We start from the raw sequence: 19019 nt of genomic DNA, 5'->3' as shown, positions 1-19019 counted from the left end.
GCATATACTTTGTTTAATCATTTTGGTGCATGACATTTAAATTTACTTTTCAGTCCAAGAAATGTTCATCTTAACTACTTGTAACTGCATGTTAGCTAAAGCATTACCACATTCCTCGACCTTCCTTCATTCATATTACCTCCTGCTTCCTATCCTGAAGACTTTCTTTTCACTCCCTAATCCTAAAACCCCCTTGCCACTCCCTAAACCTGAAACTCTCTTCCTAACTGATGCTATAATCTACACTCCCACCTGTCCCACTCTCTCACCCTCATCATGGCTGCTGCATTTAGCTGACTCAAACTCAGATATGTTCATGTAAGCTGCAGCAGTTTCTTGCATGAATTCATTTCAAGTATGAGTGTGAGCAGCAGCCTGTCTGAGCTACAAGATGCTCAATCAAGACAATAGCCTTTGAGTACTTGTAGCCGACCCTCTTCTTGATAGCAAACTTATTTGGAAGACCATTTCTATTACAGAGCACACACAGAGGTCCCATACCTCATGCAGAAGCTGAGAATACATATCCTCTCAAATTAATAATTAGACGCTAACCAATTGATATATATTGTTGTAAAAACTCAGTCTCACCAATGGGGTAGCGTAGATAGGGTAAAAGGAACAACTTCCCCGGGTGCAAAATGTTGGGGGGCACAACCAGCTGATCTTGATCTTTCATTAATTCAGTACCGGCTTTTAAAAGCCAGTATTGCATTTGATGTCAAACCGGAACACTATAACTCTCCATGTGTGGTCTAAACTGTAGCTACAGTTTAAAAGTAAAAAGTAAATTAGTAAATATTTTTGTTTTAACTAAAATCTGAGATGTAGCACGCCATGCAAGCAGGGTGTGATCTATAGCAACTGTTTGTAACATCTGTAGCAAACTGTTTGATGCAGCTTAAAAGAATTTATGTTGAGGGAGGGTTAGGGTCAGGGCACAAAAGTGGTACCTGAATGGCCTGAATAGGGGAAGAGGGATGGGGTGTGTAGTGCTTCTGGCCATCTGGTTGGTGTGCCAGTAGAAGAAACGTCCTTTTTTCTGTTTTTTTTTTTTTGTTTGTTTTTTCAGTGGACTGGGTCGTAGACCTAACTATAGTATGGAAATTACTCAGTGCTTTTTTTTTTTTTTTTGCTCTTCACATGAAGAGGGATGGGGGTGGGGCCCTGGTTCCTAGTACCAGCTCAGGGTATTGGTTGAACCAGCTATATCTTTTCATGCATGTCCCTAACAGTCCCACCTTATAAATAACTGATTTATACTTTTCATCCCATAGTTTCAAACTATATGATCTAGCTATTGTGCATTTTGCTTCCCCCTTCACACTGCAGCAAACTATACAGCTGCCATTACAGAGAGTTATAACCTCTGGAATATCATGAATCCTGATATCATACAAGAGAAATCAGCAGTCAACCTTTACTACATTATGAACATTTCACTCTATAATCAGCATTTGTCATCCTGTAAAATAAATAATGTAGATAGAATGAAATGGCTCTATCACAGTAAAATATAGTGACTCTGGTTAGGTTTTAACCCATGCACAGAATTTTGCATCACAAAAGTACCCAGGGAAAAATGTTATGTGCTGTAATACAAATTAGACTTTTAAGACTCAAACCCAGTAATTGTTACAAATTTATAACTAGGGAAGAAAAAAAAAACATTAATACAGTATCAACAGTGTCTCAGAGTGACCAGGGGTACATTACATGTACTATGTATGTCCTTCATCTTCATACTCAATAGGTAAAGATAAAGAAATGATCCTCCGTTATTAACCACTGACATAGTTTGCAAATTCAGTACTTAACACTTCCCAATTTCTGCATAATTTTCAACTTACAATTCTAAGTCTCTTCCCAAGATTCCTGCCCAGAATCATAATAGTCCTCTTTATTTTCAAACTCATCTACATGAGTCCATGTTTTTTATGGATCAGTAAAGAGTTTCACACCCAATGGAAAATATATCTTGAAAAGAGCTGTGTGTATCATCTTAAACTTTAAGTTCGTAATTCAACATTCAGGCATGCCTCCAGGTCAGGAACTTAGTGCTGAGCACATTCTTTACAAGTCTGAATGGAAAAATCTTTTTCAATAAAGTTTCTTTTACCACTTCTCTTACAGATATTACCAGGTTCCTAAACCATAGGGAAAATTTGTTCAGGACTCAAATCTTGGCAAAATATGTCAGGTCAACCCACTGGCTACCCCTGATTCAAACCATGAGACTCTGTATACTGCAACAATTGCAATACTACTAGCTATCCAGACAGCCAGTCAGTCCAGGTTGCTGATTAGATTTACAGAAACTCAACACAATATGTTCCTTCCTCTTTTCCCAAATACAAATACTACTTCCAGGCTTATATTCCTGCTCAAGTAAATCATAACCAGACATTGCTAATTTCATTTGCATTTAAACACATTTATCCCTCATCATCTTTATTTTATTTTATTTTTTGTTTTTGTTTTTCCTGCAGAGTCGGAAGAGCATCTGTTGACTGTAGGGTATTTCTAGAAGACACTTTGTCCATAAACTCCTCTAATGTTTTGACTTATAACACATTGAAGCAATAGCCTGAAAAAAGCTTTTCAGCAAATGCTGTCTCTAACACAGTAGTGCTAAATTGCCTTGCAGGTGAGATTTCTTCACCAACAACAATTTTAATAGTGCCACCTTCTATATGAATAACTGACATTTTCTGGACCTCAGTATTCTTACACCTTATTTTTTTATTTTATTTTTTTTTTTCATATGTCATTATCACATTTGCTGATGCTCGCAATAGCATTAGTCTAAAACATTTTCAGAACTTTAACTTTGAATTACAGTAGTTTAACTGAAGCATTCTAAGAAGATTCATAGGTTCATAGTTTGGTACTAGGCTATCGGCCATAAGGCCTATACAACCCTAGCCATAACAATTTCCTGGATATTTCTTCTCATAATATTTACTTCCCTGGACCCCTGTCTAGCAGGGTGACTGACGTGATCCCTGAGGTGAATTTCCTATCTCCCATGCAATCATCAAGGTTCCTTTGGAAGAGGGCCAAGGAGGCGCTCTGCTTGCCATGTATGGGCAGTCTATTCCAGAGTCTGGGGAGTCTCTGGGTCAGGAACTTATCCATCCAGCATGTTTTGTTCATTGTGATGGCAAGGTGTAGATCCCTGGAGTGTGTGGCTCTGAGGGATTGGGATTTCTTTAAGTGGAGCATGTCCAATAGCTCAGGGTTTGACATGGCCTTTTATATTAAGCAGAGATCACCTCTGAGTAAACAATATGCCACAGAGTATAGCTGGAGTTTTTTAGATGGTCAGCATAGGGCATCTGCTTTAGGCCTCTGATTCTTTTAGTTTGGTATTTCTGCGGCCTTTCCAGCTGTTGCAGATGTCTTGTGAGGTACATACCAAATAGGGCATTGTACTCTATAATGGGTCTAATTAGGAATGAGTACAGTGGGACAATAACCTCCTTTTTTCTGGATGAAAAACCCTTAGTTATAAGGTGTGCCACATAGAAGGATTTCCTGACTGTTGTGGCGATGTGGTTATCAAAGGTGAGACCACTTTCCACCTGTCCCTAAGTCTCTCATCACACTTTTGGTGTTTAGTGTACTGCCACCTATGTGGTGATTCACAGGTACATGTTTTTTTCCCAAAGGGGATAACTATACATTTCTTGGCATTAAGCCTGAGCCCATGGGTCTGGCACCAAGCATCTGTTTCTGTAAGGCCCTTTTGTAGAATATCCACATCATTTGGAGATTCAGTAATGGCTCCTAGTTTGCAGTCATCTGCAAACTTTGTTAGCCAGAGTCCCTTAGTGTTGGCCTGTACTTCAGAGAAGTAGATGCCAAACAAGATCGATCCCGAGACTGAACCCTGAGGTACTCTACTTGTCACCTGTCTGGAGCTGGATTTGGAGTCGGCTACTTTTACATTCCTTACACATTGAAGCACTGAGAGTGCTCAAGTTACCTGTTATGTTTGTGGGACGAGGGCATATACATAAAACTCCAGCTGTGTTAAATGCAGAAAATCTTTTATCACACTGGGCTGATATAACCAGTAGTATATTAACCCAAGCTAGTCACCCTAAAGACAGTTTACCAGAACAAACTTCACCAGTCTGCCACCATCAACATTTTTCCCTTTCCTTTTCCCAAATGGTAGGGACACTAACAGCCATGGAGACTGATAGATACGTAGTCTCTTTAAGACCGACCCTTGCTCTAGAGAGTCACACATGCCCTTCTGTAGTCCATTGACAGTCTCTTCACTCACAAAAGAAGGTTGTATCCAGTGAACCAGCAGTCACTTATGAAAATTGTGCTAAGATCGTAAGGCACGTTATCCAGCCCTACGTTTCATCTCCTTAAATCACTGTTAATTCTGTATATTTATTCACTGTCAACGTCTCTGACTGTTCCATTTTTTATCACATGCATTCCCTTTCTCCTTCCATTCTAGCATGTACCACTTGCTTTCATTTGTATTCACTAAAAAGGTCATTTAACACCTGTGCCTGATTACCATCCTCTACATATTTAGTTCTTTCCATTTCCAGTAACTCAGTCACAGCTTCATGTCATTATGTTGAAGACCAGTTCCTCAAAAAACAAATTGATTAAAACTGAACATCACTGCATCAACAAAGGTACCCTCCCTCCACCCCCATGTTTTTTTTGTTAGGATAACATCTTCATTTTGCATAGAACAGACAGTGCAGAGTTAATCATATATAAATATATAAATATAGTATAACTCACACTTGCCATTAGTATGTACAAGTGTACTGGATATATAACTGTTTACCACAAGCAGCTATGGGAAAATACCAACACCAGCACATCTCTGCTAGTGAGTAAACCTAAAGGTTATACTTTACTGTTATACTGACATCTCCTTGAAGACTGACATTTACTCTGAAGACTTCATGCAACTCTACTTTCCTTTACCTTCAGTTTTTAAGCAATTTCAAATGCTCATCATATCCTTTACTTCTGAGAACTGACTGAAAAATAGTTACTGAATTATTTTGCGGTCCATTAGACTTGTTCACTACATGCGAAGTCAAAACGTAAAAAGCTGAGTTCATCCTATTCATTCTTTATCTGAATACTCAATTAATATAGTGCAGGTTGTGGGAGAGACAGAACCTTTCTCAGCACTCAGAGGGTACAGGACATAGAAGCATGTCTAGAAAAATGCAAACATAGAGAGGAATTGCAGACTATGCACATATAGCGTCCCAGCTGTGAACTAGCCAACAGGACTAAGTCCTGTGAGATAGCAGATGATGAGTTGATGCACTGACATATGTACAGAGATGAAACTTGTCATGATTTGTACACAGTACCCCCAATTTCAAAACTGTAATGCATTGAAGATGATGTCGGAGAAACAATGAACTCCTCATAATCCACCACACAGATAAAGATGACAACCACAAGAAAATCATATATTTATAGGGTGACTACATCTTATAAATCTTATAAAAGCCACTGAATCCCCAAATTGTAGGAAGGTTTGTCCCCAATAAATAACTAGTGCTAAAATCATGGATTGAAACTAAATGCCAAAAGATGCATAACTGTATCCTTTGGGAAGATTTTCACACCCATGGAGTTACCACATTCACAATACACCCCTAAGAGGTGACCCAGCTCTTTGGGATTTGGGAACCTATGTGGACAGTGACCTAGCTTTTGGCCATCGTGTTTCCATTGTTATAAGAATGTATTTCTGTACTGCACAGCTTATAAATAAAGGGATTGTGTCTGGAGTCTGGGGATACCATTTCCCCCCTTTACTCAGCTCTCTTTAGGCCAACCATTCAGCATAAAGTTCCCTTTGGCATGTACCTGTCCAGCCACATGCAGCAACTGGAATACCCACAGAGATACCTTACTAAAAGTATATATGGCCTAAATAACATGTCCTACATGGACTGACTCAAAACCCTCTCCCTATACTTGGTAACAGACTGCTAAGAGGTGACCTGTGTCAGATATACAGAGCATCTTCCAACCCACTGCTGTTGGAGTTACTGAACTTCAGCAAGTCAAAGGACATCAGAAATACTTGGTCTAGTGATATAAACTTCTTCTGCAACATCAACAGAACTGTTTGGAGGAAGAGGCATATCTTACAGAGGATACTGCTCTGCAACAGACTCCCTGTTCACATGAAACAAAGTTCATCCCTGTCCATATTCAAGCACAGATTGGATCTATTAATGGGAAACAGACAAAATACCCAGGACTGCTCTCTGTACTACTAATGGACAGTGTCAGCTCCCAAATGTTGTATCCCATGCATGTTCCCCTCAAATTATCTATGGCATGATTCTCATTAGGGGTGATTTATAATTACAGTAAACTCTCAGTTAACCAGAACTCAAGCAACTGCCACACTCAAGCAACTAGCAAAAAAACAGAAATACAGTATAATTTTCATGTGTTGCACATTCTGTTTTCCCCTACAGAAACATTCCTATGTTTTTAGAGTTCTAGAGTTTTAAAAAGGAAGTTAGGGATACATTCCCTCTCTCCCCAACCTGAGAACAGGTCAAACCAAACAGGTAGTATAGAGTACAGTATTAGTCAGGCTTATTTTTAATAGTAACTCTCAAGCAGCCAGAAACTACAGTTATCCGGCATCTACCAATCCCCATGGGTGCTGGTTAACTGAGAGTTTATTGAATCAGCTATGGGATGGGTGATGCCAATCTCTGTGACCGAATGAGTTAGGTTAATTCAAATACAAAAGGGAAACTGGCTGGTCTTAAAAATTGCCACAAGGGCAGCTAGCCTAGTACTTACCTATGAACCTATGAATCTATAAAAGATAGTATTATTAGAAGCATTGAAGGGGCAGGAGGGTGTACTTCATTCAAAAAGACAGGCAAGTGTTTATGTTTAAATGTAATCACTTCAAAAATATATATGGACTATGTGATTGCTTTTTCCTGTTAATATATAACTTGCTCTTTAGCATGTTGTATTATATACGTAGGTAGTGTTATAGAACTGACAACGCTGTTACAGTCGGGTAATGGAGCACATTGACAATTACTTGATTTTTGCTGAAGACTCATAAGAAAATGTTATGTTGCATTATATTAGCAGAGTTTTTATTAATCTTCACATCATTCAGCTGTTCTTCACTTGCTCCTTAAATGGTCTGTCTGGCTAAACTACTAGTTGGAAAGTTCACAATTTGAGAACATTAGACTTCTCACGTTAAACTAGATGGTTTTGTACTTCTAGTTGCTGTCCTCCATTAAAAAATCACTTCTTGTGTAATTTCTCTTAGTGTTGCAGTAGAATTGAGGGTGGTCTTTTGTCTTTTCCTTGTGTTTATCAACCACAGTGTTGTATATATTACTTTGAGGAACTTGCATCGCAGGTGGGAAATGCCTACTGCAAAAATACCTTTTTTTAAAAAAAAAATGTTTTGTCTAGTTGAAGGTTCAACGAGCTGTTATCATCTGGCTGAATCTTCACTAAATTGTACACTGATAAGACACAGGGAGAACCTTCTACATTTACGTGATTGTAATATAAGATGGGTATGGCTGCTGTTATATACTTAACCCACTTAAAGTTGTAAGTCCAAGATGCCAGAGGGTGTTTATTTGCAGTAATCTTGTTCTACAATTCATGAGAACCTTATATATCCATCGTCTGGTCAGGCTTTCATTTCTTAGATGTCTTTTGAACTTTGTGTTGAGTTTTTTACACACTCACATTTTAAACACTTTATAATTTCATAAATTCAATGTCTTGGAAGACACATTGCTCCTTGGCTGTCATATCAATGCCTAAGATTTTTGTGTTGCACCGTTTTGAGGTGATGCAGAGACTGACTTTTATTATTCTCCAGGCTTCTATGCAGGATAGTCTTGGAATTCATTGTGAATGTTGCACAACGTATAAATAAGAGTATGGCATCCGGGTCCAAAGAGGCCATTGTTCTGCTGAGTTCTGCTCTCATCAGACTAAACACTGAGTACAATGCATATTTTGGCATGTACCTGACCAGGTACATGCAGCAGCTTGAATGACCACAGAGGTTACACACAAAAAGAATACAAGGAGTAAATAACAAGTCTTATGGGGACTGTGTCAAAGCCCTTTTCCTGTATTAGGTCTCTGAGACTGCTACACAGTGATCTATGCCTAGCCTATAAGGCATTCTCTAATCTCACACTGATGGATTTGTTTCACATCAGTAAAACAAATAGCATCAGAAATATCCATTCTAAAGACGTAAACTTCGCCTGTGACAGCAGACATGATGGAGTAATAGGTATGTGTGTCAAAGATTACCCCTCCCCTAGAACAGGCTTCCTATCAACATGAAGCAAAACTCACCCCAGCCCGCTTCAAACATGACTTGGAGCAATGGATGGGAAATCATCATAGCCTTAATAATTAATTTCAAGCTAGACTATTCACTGGTAGGGCTGTCCTACAAAATACCATCTGATAATCATCAATTCTGTTTAACATAACTGCTAGAATATTTATCAGAATGCATAATGACCTGCTGGCTGAGATTTCTTGAAGGAGATACTTTTGTTGCATGCAAAACTGTAATTTCTGATATTTGAGATTATCTCAACCAGTAACTAATTAATTAGCTAAGTAAGTAACTAACTGCCCTTTCATCCACCATCTCCCATGTTATAAGAGCTACCTTAAATGTATTAGTCATCAGTTTCCTTGTGAAAATTTGCTTGTAGAACAGAACCTTGGGATTTTCTAGGTTGGGCTTCCCTCTAGATTTCTTCTTCCAGTATAATCATGAAAGTTTCCAGGACTGGTTAGGAAGGGACTACTAACAAACATCTGCCTTATTGACAACTCAAAATTATTTAGAAGGCCTGAGGGCCTACTGGCTGAAATGCAGGTAAAGCTATGGAGCTGTGTATCTGCTGTTATCATAAACTGCACATTGTGAAGAAAGTGCATTGCATTTTTTGCCCTGACTTTAAGCTGCCATATTGCTAATCATTTATCTGGCCATCACAAGTTTCTTTTTATCACTGCCCTTCATACATCTGTTTTTCCCCACCTGGGACTTACCTTGTGGAAGTGTATACAGCTAATGCACAAATATTAACAACAGAGGTGAAGTGAAAACATACCTTTCAACTGTACAGATTATCACAGAATTTCCCGATTTTGGCCTCATATTTTTGGTCCGTTTTTCATAAAAATTGTGGATTTCTGGCAAATTAGTGGTAAATCATTAAAGAATGAATGACAGACATTTCTGTTTCAGACTTCATATCCTTCAGAAAATTCATGCTAATGCAAAACCTGTTATTCTGTCAACTTTCTAAGTTTGTAAGAGCAATATTTAAAAGTTGTCCCTATTTTTGGACCTTTGTCCCACTTTTATTTATAGCTTTGTCCAGATTTCTTGCTCTAAGAGGTTGAGAGGTATGAATGAAAGTAAGGAGTAGGTGTATTTGTTAAAAAAAAAGTAAGCAAGCATTAAAAGAAATCATTAAAGAGGGCAGAGAGGGATCATGGGTTGTGCAAACAGAGGCATATCAAATGGAAAAAGTTGTTATCCCTCTGTGCCAAGAGTTTCTGAGACCCATTCTAATGTACAGAATGCACTGCTGATAATGGATATCTGAATGTATAGGACAAAATCATTAAAGGGAAAATGATGCTTGGTCTTCATCAGCTATCAGTACCAGTTTGATCAAAAATGTTATTATTTCAGTGATGGTAATACAATTTAAAATGTCAATTAACAAGACATAATGCAAATATTAAATTGCATATTGAAACTAGCTGGAAGCTTTAAAAAAACATATTCATTTTTTATCCTATTAGTGTGTCTGATTTTATAAAGTTTAAATAAATGTCTTATAGTGTAATATAAAGAGCTATCTTCTTCGAAATAAAATTCCATATTTTGACAGAGGATGTCATTAAGCAGACACAGAACTATTGATCTCCTCTTGCGACTTGGTGGCCACATTTTAGCTTTGGATTTCATAGCAGTCATTGCTAGAAGAATTCTGCTCTTCTTTAAGTTCACGACACTGAGGAAGGCATCAACAAAAGGAAGGGACAACATTTTCTTCCCTAATTCATTCCCACTGCATATTGCAAGGGCACAGATCTTGACAATTTACTGGATTTATCACTGGCTTTTTCTTGATTTTTTTCTTGATTTTACATTGTCAGTCTATTTCCGCATTGGTGATTGCCACCACCTTCCTTATAGTCTTGTTAATGATAGAATTAGACTTACAGTTTTGCTGATATGGCTACAAATTGGTGTTACAAGATAAACAGCCCATGTGCATGCACCAGCTAGCTCTTGACCAATGCCAAGATGCTTACATTTTCGGTACTCCTTATAGTCTTACCACTTTGACCCAGTTTTGAGCATCCCTTGACCTCCTGCAAGATAATGAAAAGAAAAAAAATCAGGGGGGCAAGAAAGAGAAGAAATCAATATTCATCATCCTTAACAGATACGAAGAAGAAGACAAGGCTCTGCTAGCATTCAGTGTCTTAGACACTATATACATCATTATTTGATAGCTGGGGTTTCTCTTCTTCTGGGAAACCACCATATAAATGATCTTTCACATCATTAGACACTTTATCATCAGAAGTTAGGGAGGATGCCTTTGGTAATTGTTTAGTAGCCCTCATGTCAGAGGCAGTTGTGCCAAGACCTACAGCTTGCCAAGGATTCTGTAGTTGCAGACAGTAATACCCAGTGAATTTTTGATGCATTGTTACCATTGTTGTGCCTCTAGGTTGTAGGTGATAGAGTTGCTTGAAACCTTCTGTTGAACAGTCTCTCTTTTAACACCCTGCTAAAAACTGCCTGTGAGCTGTCTTCATTATATTTTCAACAAAGCCCTCAACAACAACTTTGAAGACTGCATCTTTGGTGATTCCACCCTGATGGCTTCTGGTCTCTGTTGATGGATTGTCACAACAACATTTCTTTGAATCTTCCAAGGGATCTTAGGTTATGCAGGGAAAGTTCAACTAACTGGACACATCTTTACCCTACCTGTCAGACCAGCAGGTAGGACATTTGTCATCTTAACCTAGGTCTTAGACTCCTGAAGATGGGCTCCTGCCCTCTCCCCTGAGGAGTTCCAGTACATTTCTGATGTGAAACCCTCTACTGAAGATGGCCTTGATGAGGATAGTTAGTAGTTGTGGGAGTTACAGGAAGTTCTGTTATGAAAGTCCAGCCTTTCCTTACCTCATCCATCTCCTCATCTTCATACAGGGATGGAATTAAGAAAGTAGAGCTACCACTGCCCCCCTGGAACACCTAACCTTGTAAGAGTTATTTGATCATTTGGGTTCCAGCATGGAGTTTATAAGCACTATGATCCATATCTGCACCTTCATCGCCCCATTCAACAGGTGTTCCCACCATTTTGAGTCATTATTAAATAAATGAAGAAGGAAATCTGGAGGTACACTCTCCAGATCTCTAGTTATGGACATTCAATCACAAAGAAAATCTCAATCTCTTAAAGGCTGTAACTTTCAAGACATTAATGGCTACAAAGCCAGCACTGGTCCTGCAGCCATATAATAGCAAAAGATCCCAATGTACCTTAATGAGTTTTTTGTTTGGGGGGGGGGGGGCAAGAGTACTCAGTTGGAAGTAGCCCCCGGCTTGAAAGCATCGAATTGTAGTTTGAACTTGATCAGATATTGAGAAAAGCTTTTTTGCTCTAATGGAGTCTCTTTTAGAATTAGAGACCAAGAAGAATTTCTGGCAAAACTTTCATAAGTTTGTGGCACAGCAGGATGAAGATTTGACTATGGTTCAGATGACCCAAGTTGGCAAGTGGTTCAAGCATGGGAAGAACCTGGCAGAAGAGAGTGGGAGTGAGTGGCTTATAGCAAGCCATCCTGATGAAAGGAAAATGGTGGTAGCAGCTGGCCAAATTGCTCGCATACAGCTGGAGGCTTGCACAATGGCAGTGACCATAAGATTAGGAAATGTGAGCTTGGTGATTCAGGCTGGTGATGACAGCCATCTTGGGCATGTACATATGTCAGGGGGGGCTTAGAACACACTGCAGTGAAGCAGGTGCTCACATCATGCACTAGGTGGCAGAGTTAGGTACCTAACCACAAAAAGAAAGCACTATGTTTGCCCATTTAACAGCTCTGAGAAGTGGAAGGGCTGATGGACATCAAGTAATAGGGTGGAATATAATATAATATAGTATAGTATAATATAATATAATATAATATAATATAATATAATATAATATAATATAATATAAGGTACTTTTCCATTAATGAGGCAACAGCTTCTTTGGCCTCGTTAACGGTTTTGGTAAGTGTAGATATATATATATATATATATATATGTGTATATATATATAAATATATATATATATATATATATATATATATATGGGTCCACTTCATTTGCCCTAACTTCCAATTGCCTGACACCCATTTGACTGAGACCAAATGACTGAAATTTCATTTGACTGGCACTTCATTTGACTAACAAGTATTATTGGCAGTCTCCATAGCACTGTAAGGCAAGTAAATGGAATATGTCCCCTTCTCCACTGTAGTGCGACCCTGGAGTTAGAATATATAGTTAGGGGGGTATGGGAGGGCACAGCTTTTGTTTTACTAAGCAATATTAAAGCAAAACCAAACAATATAATATGACATTAAGTGGAGGGCTTCGCCCACCACACCCCCCATTGTCAGGGGCTGTGTCCCCCACAACCCCTAACTATATATATTCTAACTCCAGGGTCACAAATTTCAGTCAAATGGGGTCAATCAAATGGGTGTCAGTCAATTGGAAGTTAGGGCAAATTAAGTAGACCTATATATATATATATGGTTCTACCTGACTTCGTCGACAGCGCAGAAGACCGACATCGAATCAGCTCCAGAAGATCGAAAGTGAAGAAGACCGGTGGCAGAACATCGACAATGCAGAAGACCGCCACGACGGATGACAACACCAACGCCGAGGATGCCGACATGGGGAAAGGCTGTGTGAGTATGCGGTAGTGACGGACGTTAGGGGTGCAGGTAAGTGTGGAGATTGACGGTCTGTGGGGATATGGGTGGGTTAAGTGAGTTAGGGTTTGGGAGCGATAGGGGTTGGTTAAGTGAGTTAGGGTTAGGGAGCGATAGGGGTGGGTTAAGTGAGTTAGGGTTAAGTGAGTTAGGGTTAGGGAGCGGGTAGGTAAGTGTGCGATAGTGACGGACCTTAGGGTTAGGGTAAGGTTTAGTGTGGGCTTGTAAGGATTTTGGTGTGCTTGTGTTGTGTGTGTGGTTTGTGGAATGGGGATGTGTTTTGTTTTTAATAATTGTTATTGTGGTGTGTGCAGTGTATGGGGTTTCGTGTTTGTGTACCGTCGGTTATTTCGTTGTCGGTTATGTGTGGTTTCGTGTTTATGGACTGTCGAATATGTGGTGTCGGTGATGTGGTTGTCGGTGTTGTGTGGTTTCGGCTATGTCAGGTAGAACCATATATATATATATATATATATATATATATATATATATATATATATATATATTTCTTTAAATATGTTTGTATAAATATATAAAGTGTGTGTTTAATATCTTACTAAAAGATAATTCTACAGTTACTAGATTGCATACACTTGGCGGTAATAATCATTGTGGGTATAAAATGTGCCTGTCATTAGGAAGAACTGAGTTTTAAAAAGACCACGTTCTCTTCTCCTTGTTTCACACTGGGCATGTCCGCAGCATATTCTTGGTTACGTTTTTATTTATTTTAAATAATGCTGAATCATAACAAATTTTATTCAGGCTGTGAGCTTCCTAGTTGAACGTGTTAGCGCGTTTTCAAACAGTGCTCTATTTTGCCCATTGCTTTTTTTCCCACGTTGTGAGAGGTAGTGCATCCCGCTTTGGTGATGAAAAGTTGACAGCTATGTAATCGTACCAATTTAATAATTTTTCACGAAGATTAACTATATATCTAGGCTGTGGAAGGCTAAATCCGAAGGCAAAGATTGCATTAAAGTGCTAAATCATAGCATCTGAAAGGAACATAAAATAAATCTACAGCTGTCAACCTCTTACTGCAAGAATCAGGGACATAAACAAAAATTAGAAGCCAGAACTCCCAGTTATTGTACAGGTTTTAACTTGCACTTATGTTGATTTTTTTGATACTGGCTATTTATGCAAATATTGACAATGAGTGACAACTTTCCTTATGACAAAGCCATTAACAAGGCCAAAAAAAAGTTGTTCATAGGTTAGTACTAGGCTAACTGCCTTGTGTGTCATTTTAAGCTTAACCAATTATCCCTTATGAGACTCAAACCCTGCACCCTGTGTTTGTAAGGAAAACACCTTAATCATTAGGCCACCCTCCCAACCCTTTATTTTTTCTCCCAAAAGGTCTGTGCACTGGTTGCACCCACAAAGTCAGTGTCTTATGTAAGTCCCATTAATGGAAAAGTACCTAATATAATATAATATAGTATAATATAATAATATAGCAAAATATTTCAGGAGGCTGAAAAGGTCATTAAAAATCACTGTGTTCCTCATATGATGCAGCAGACCTCTGAGCTCTAAAGTGAGATTCAGACCAAGATGTCAAATACCTCTATCTTTGGCCCTCCACTATTTGATAAGAATAGTCAGCACCTCATCTTAGAGCTGAAGGATGAGGGAGGCAAGAAGTGACTTACATAAGACACTGACTTTGTGGGTACAACCAGTGCACAGACCTTTTGGGAGAGAAAACAAGGAGTGTGCCTTCTCCAAATTTCAGCCCAATTTTAAACCAAACCACAGAAATCTAATAGGGGCCTTCCCCTCTGTATAATTGACCAAAGCCTATTGAGACCACTCCTTAAGGCTTTAAGTAACAGCAGCTTTGCTTGTTTTAGGAATTGCTTTCCACTCATTCAGCAAGATGCAGTCAAGGGCAAATTATTCTCTCCAAGGAACAGTCTATAGAGCCAACAATAAAGACGTTTGGGTCTTCCAGCTCATACAACAGGGTCACAGTCAGTATCTTCATCTCTCCCACTCTCATGAAGTCAAGCCCCCCCAGGCATGTGACACTCCCACAGCAAGAGTTTCAGTCCTTTCTGGCAATAGTTGAATCATTTTGCTCACAGTGAAATAATTCTACTGCTGTTTCTTTTTTGGTTTCCAAAACTATGTTGAGCTGAGAAGCCTTCAGTCCTTACTGATTCTCAAGAGATTTGTTTACTATGTACAGTATGCAAAATGACTCGTATAGAAATAAGCAAAAGCAGAGCTGTAAATCAATGCATCTTCAGCAGACTAAGAGAGACAGTAGCAACCATGTTGTATGTTTACACATTACGAATATGACATGCTAAACCAACACAGTAACATCATCCCTAGTACCAGAACACCTACTTAGACATACCCACGTACCTGACCCTAAAACACTCGAGTCAGTTGTCAAGTACAGTTTGCTTTATGCTTACTTGTGCAGTAGATGTAGAACACAGAAGAACTAAACTCTTATGAGAGCAATGTAATTATAAAATATAGCTAGTAAAACAGCAGAAAAAACACAATCTAAAATTAAAATCACCCCCCCAACACACAAACATGCACACACACATCCATGCAGAAACACATGGAAACACACAGTAAGACAGCATTTCCATCAACATGTTATTGTAACTTTATTATAAACAGTATGAATGGCAACCACTGTAACCTCATCTTACTCCAAGGCTTGATGTATTCACGGTGTCCTATACTGAGGAGCAAAATCCTTCCATGTATGGAGAGGTGTCTTAAAAACTCTATGTCACAGAAAAAAAAAATACAATTTTATACGTCTAGATCGATATTTGTTACTTTGGTGACAAACAGATCAGACTAAGCTGAATTTGTCACATATAGCTTCTGGAGATCACATTTGCTACTTTAGAAAAAACATCCCCCCATTATAGATGTTCAGTGTGAAATATAGGGAGAAGGAGATCTCCTCTTGCATGAAAATTGTGTGGGCCATGGCAAAGCTTCTGCTAGAAAGATTTGATTACAGAATATGTTTTGGGTCACTAAGTGCTATTCTGGTATAGACACACAGATACTGTATCTTTGTCTATGGCTATAGCTATGTATATGTATATCTGGTTAAACTACTGCAGTACTGAGGTTACACATACACACTATATCTTTATTATGCATATACATAGACAGAGACTGTACCTAGAAATCAGCAATACCAACAGTCTCATGCAAATGAGAACATGGCACTGAAATCTCATAATGACAAATTCCTGTCTAAGTAAATACATTGAAACCCAACATTTACAAAAATAAAATAGTATTATTTATAGCGGATGGATGCGGATATCACTTAAGCAAATTATAGATGGCAGGCTATTACATGATCTTAATTTGATTTTAGAGGATTTGTCCAATACTATCAGTCAATTTATTTGGGTGATTCAGGAGCTCCTACTGTGTTTGTAAAGAAAAGGGTGATTCTTTCCAAGGGGGTTGAATCAGTATGCCTTCTCTTCAGAACAACAAGCAAGCTGTTGATTCTATTGAGGAGGGCTTTGAATGGCCCATAAGAAGATAGCTCTTGATAGCATTCTGCTAGAGTTGCATAGAATAATGCCTCAGCTTCTATTGCCAGAAATGATATATGTGATGGAACTGTATGGGATAAGGCCCTAGTCATTATTCCAAAAGAAGTCAAGGATCCTAAATTATTGAAGTCTTATTCTATATCAGTATATTATCATGACAACCAAACTCTTTCATTATGGAGCCTAGTTTCTCTCTGTGTCATCCTGGGTGATCGGTCTGGCTTTGTTTCAGTAAAGCAAGCTCTGAATAATGTATTTGTGATGCAGTAGGCCATTTGTCAAAAATGCACATAGTTGATGGTACATTTGGATGCAGAGAAAGCTTTTGACAAGACCAGCTGGTGAGGTTCTTTAACCACCTGGTTTCATAGCCAAGTTTATATATAGCTATATATATATATATATATATATATATATATATATATATATATATATATATATATATATCTACACATATTAGGGGCTCTCTATGGAGGACCTGGTTCTGTGATCACTATTTCTGAATGTGTCCATGATTCAGTCTCTCTATTTAAGAATGGAAACAGAAATGGCCAAATTTTCTAGCGCACCTAGAACAGACCATAAGGAATGTACAGTTGAACACCATGGATTTGTAGGAAGAGTGTTAAACCAGAAGTTAGATTTGGTTGCTAATGATATAAAAGTATGTTTCTAGAATCTGGAGAGGGATCTACTGCATTTGCTTGATACGATACAATGGTGGATTTTGAAGCTAGCTTTGAATTTAAATTCCATGAATACAAAACACAAATTCTGTACATTCATTATGTTTATCTCAGAGGGTCAGGAGTCTAATCCTTCTAGATTGAGATGGTAATAAAACCTCTTATTTGAGGGAATGGTGCAGTCAGTTTAAATTCTATACCCTGCACATGTGTGTGGTGTTGTCGATAGTGTTATCTCTTAAAATCCTGATGGTTAAACTTCTCTTGGTCTACTTGTTAGTAATTCCACACCAGGTTTTGGTGGCTTTTACAAACCTGTGCCTACTAACATCTGTTGTATTGTCTTTCATTATCTATCGACAGGTGCAGTCCCTCAGTGCACAACATGTTATTAAGGTTGCTAAGACATCATTTTTTAGCCTCCTCCTCCCTAGTTGTGTTAGGTCCAAGTAATGTACCCTACTTTGCACACATTCCCCTTGTGCCATGTGAGCCGTGGCACAATTTTAAGCTTTATGATCTGAAGTGAACTGACTGAAGGGCAGAGTGGAAATGACACCACACTTGCCTGATGGAGGACAAGCTTGTACTTGATAAATATTATGCTTTTTATCAGGCTAAAGTAAATTGAAAGAAATCTCATTACTTATCACATGGTGTCCATGGCCTCTAACACACCTGCAGCACTCTTCTTCATAGTACCTAGGCTTAGTGTCTGCCGTTGTCACCAGAAGGTATCTATCTGCTGAGGAATGTGAGCTTGCTGTTAGAGATTTCAGTTCCAAACTTGACTCTATGTGATCTTGTGTTGGCTCTGGCATGATTGCAAGGGCTTGAAGTGGTTCTGCTCAGTATGCATCTTGCTTCTGGTCTGAGAGTGATGAGTTCCTGTCACTAGTTTGCAGTATCAGCTCATCCACCTGTGGGCTAGATCCCTATCCAACCAGAGTAGTTAAATCTTGCCTGGATGTTGTGTGATTCATCTTCTATCATTTTGCCACCCTTTCTACCCTTCAGATTGTCATCTTTCCTTTATTTTAAACGAGTCCCCTTTTTTCTTTAACTTTTCTTTGTTTTTAACTTTTAATTTGATGGGGGTTGTTTGAACAATGTTTTACCCATTTTTTCTTTAGAGGGTTGTTCGACCAGACAGTGGAACACATTTGCTTTAGTATCCTGCTATATATAAAACTGGATGTTATGTATTAAAGAGTCTGATTCATTTTACTATAATTGACTGTTGAATTAAGTTAGATGAACCATTTCTGAACCTTTCAGATTGTATATATGTTGATGTTTTATCTGAAAGGTTAGTAAAGCTATTTAGCATCAGAAGCTGTACACTGAAAAAATTCATGAGAGAGACAGAGAGAGAGAGAGAGAGAGAGAGACAAAGAGAGATGTAGTAGAACAGGTAGAAATAACTAGAGAATGCACTGTAGACAACTTAGGAAAAAATACTAGAATATACTAATTTACAGAAAGAATTGTAGATGAATAAAACAGCTTTACTGCAGAAGTAAATGAAGAAACAGGGATTTTCATAAAAACACAGTTCATCTGAGCTTCCTACTGATTTTGAATGAATCTGAAACTGCACTGAGCAGGCAAAATGAAATTTGTTTGAAGACGGGTGTGTGAGAACAAAGCTATATCAAGTATGACATGAAACTTAACTATTTAGACATGG

At 38.5% G+C, this 19019-nt stretch overlaps 1 protein-coding gene across 1 annotated transcript in view; it reads left to right on the top strand.

The window, feature by feature from the left end:
- Window positions 1–19019, top strand: part of LOC122793396 (nesprin-1-like) — an 876647-nt gene that overhangs the window by 562573 nt on the left and 295055 nt on the right. The window lies entirely within an intron of this gene.

This window comes from Protopterus annectens, chromosome 1.part0 (genome assembly GCF_019279795.1).
Source record: "Protopterus annectens isolate FY-2018-M chromosome 1.part0, PAN1.0, whole genome shotgun sequence".
Lineage (NCBI taxonomy): Eukaryota > Metazoa > Chordata > Ceratodontiformes > Protopteridae > Protopterus > Protopterus annectens.
The sequence above is the reverse complement of the archived record's forward strand: the minus strand, read 5'-3'. Positions and strand labels throughout refer to the sequence as shown.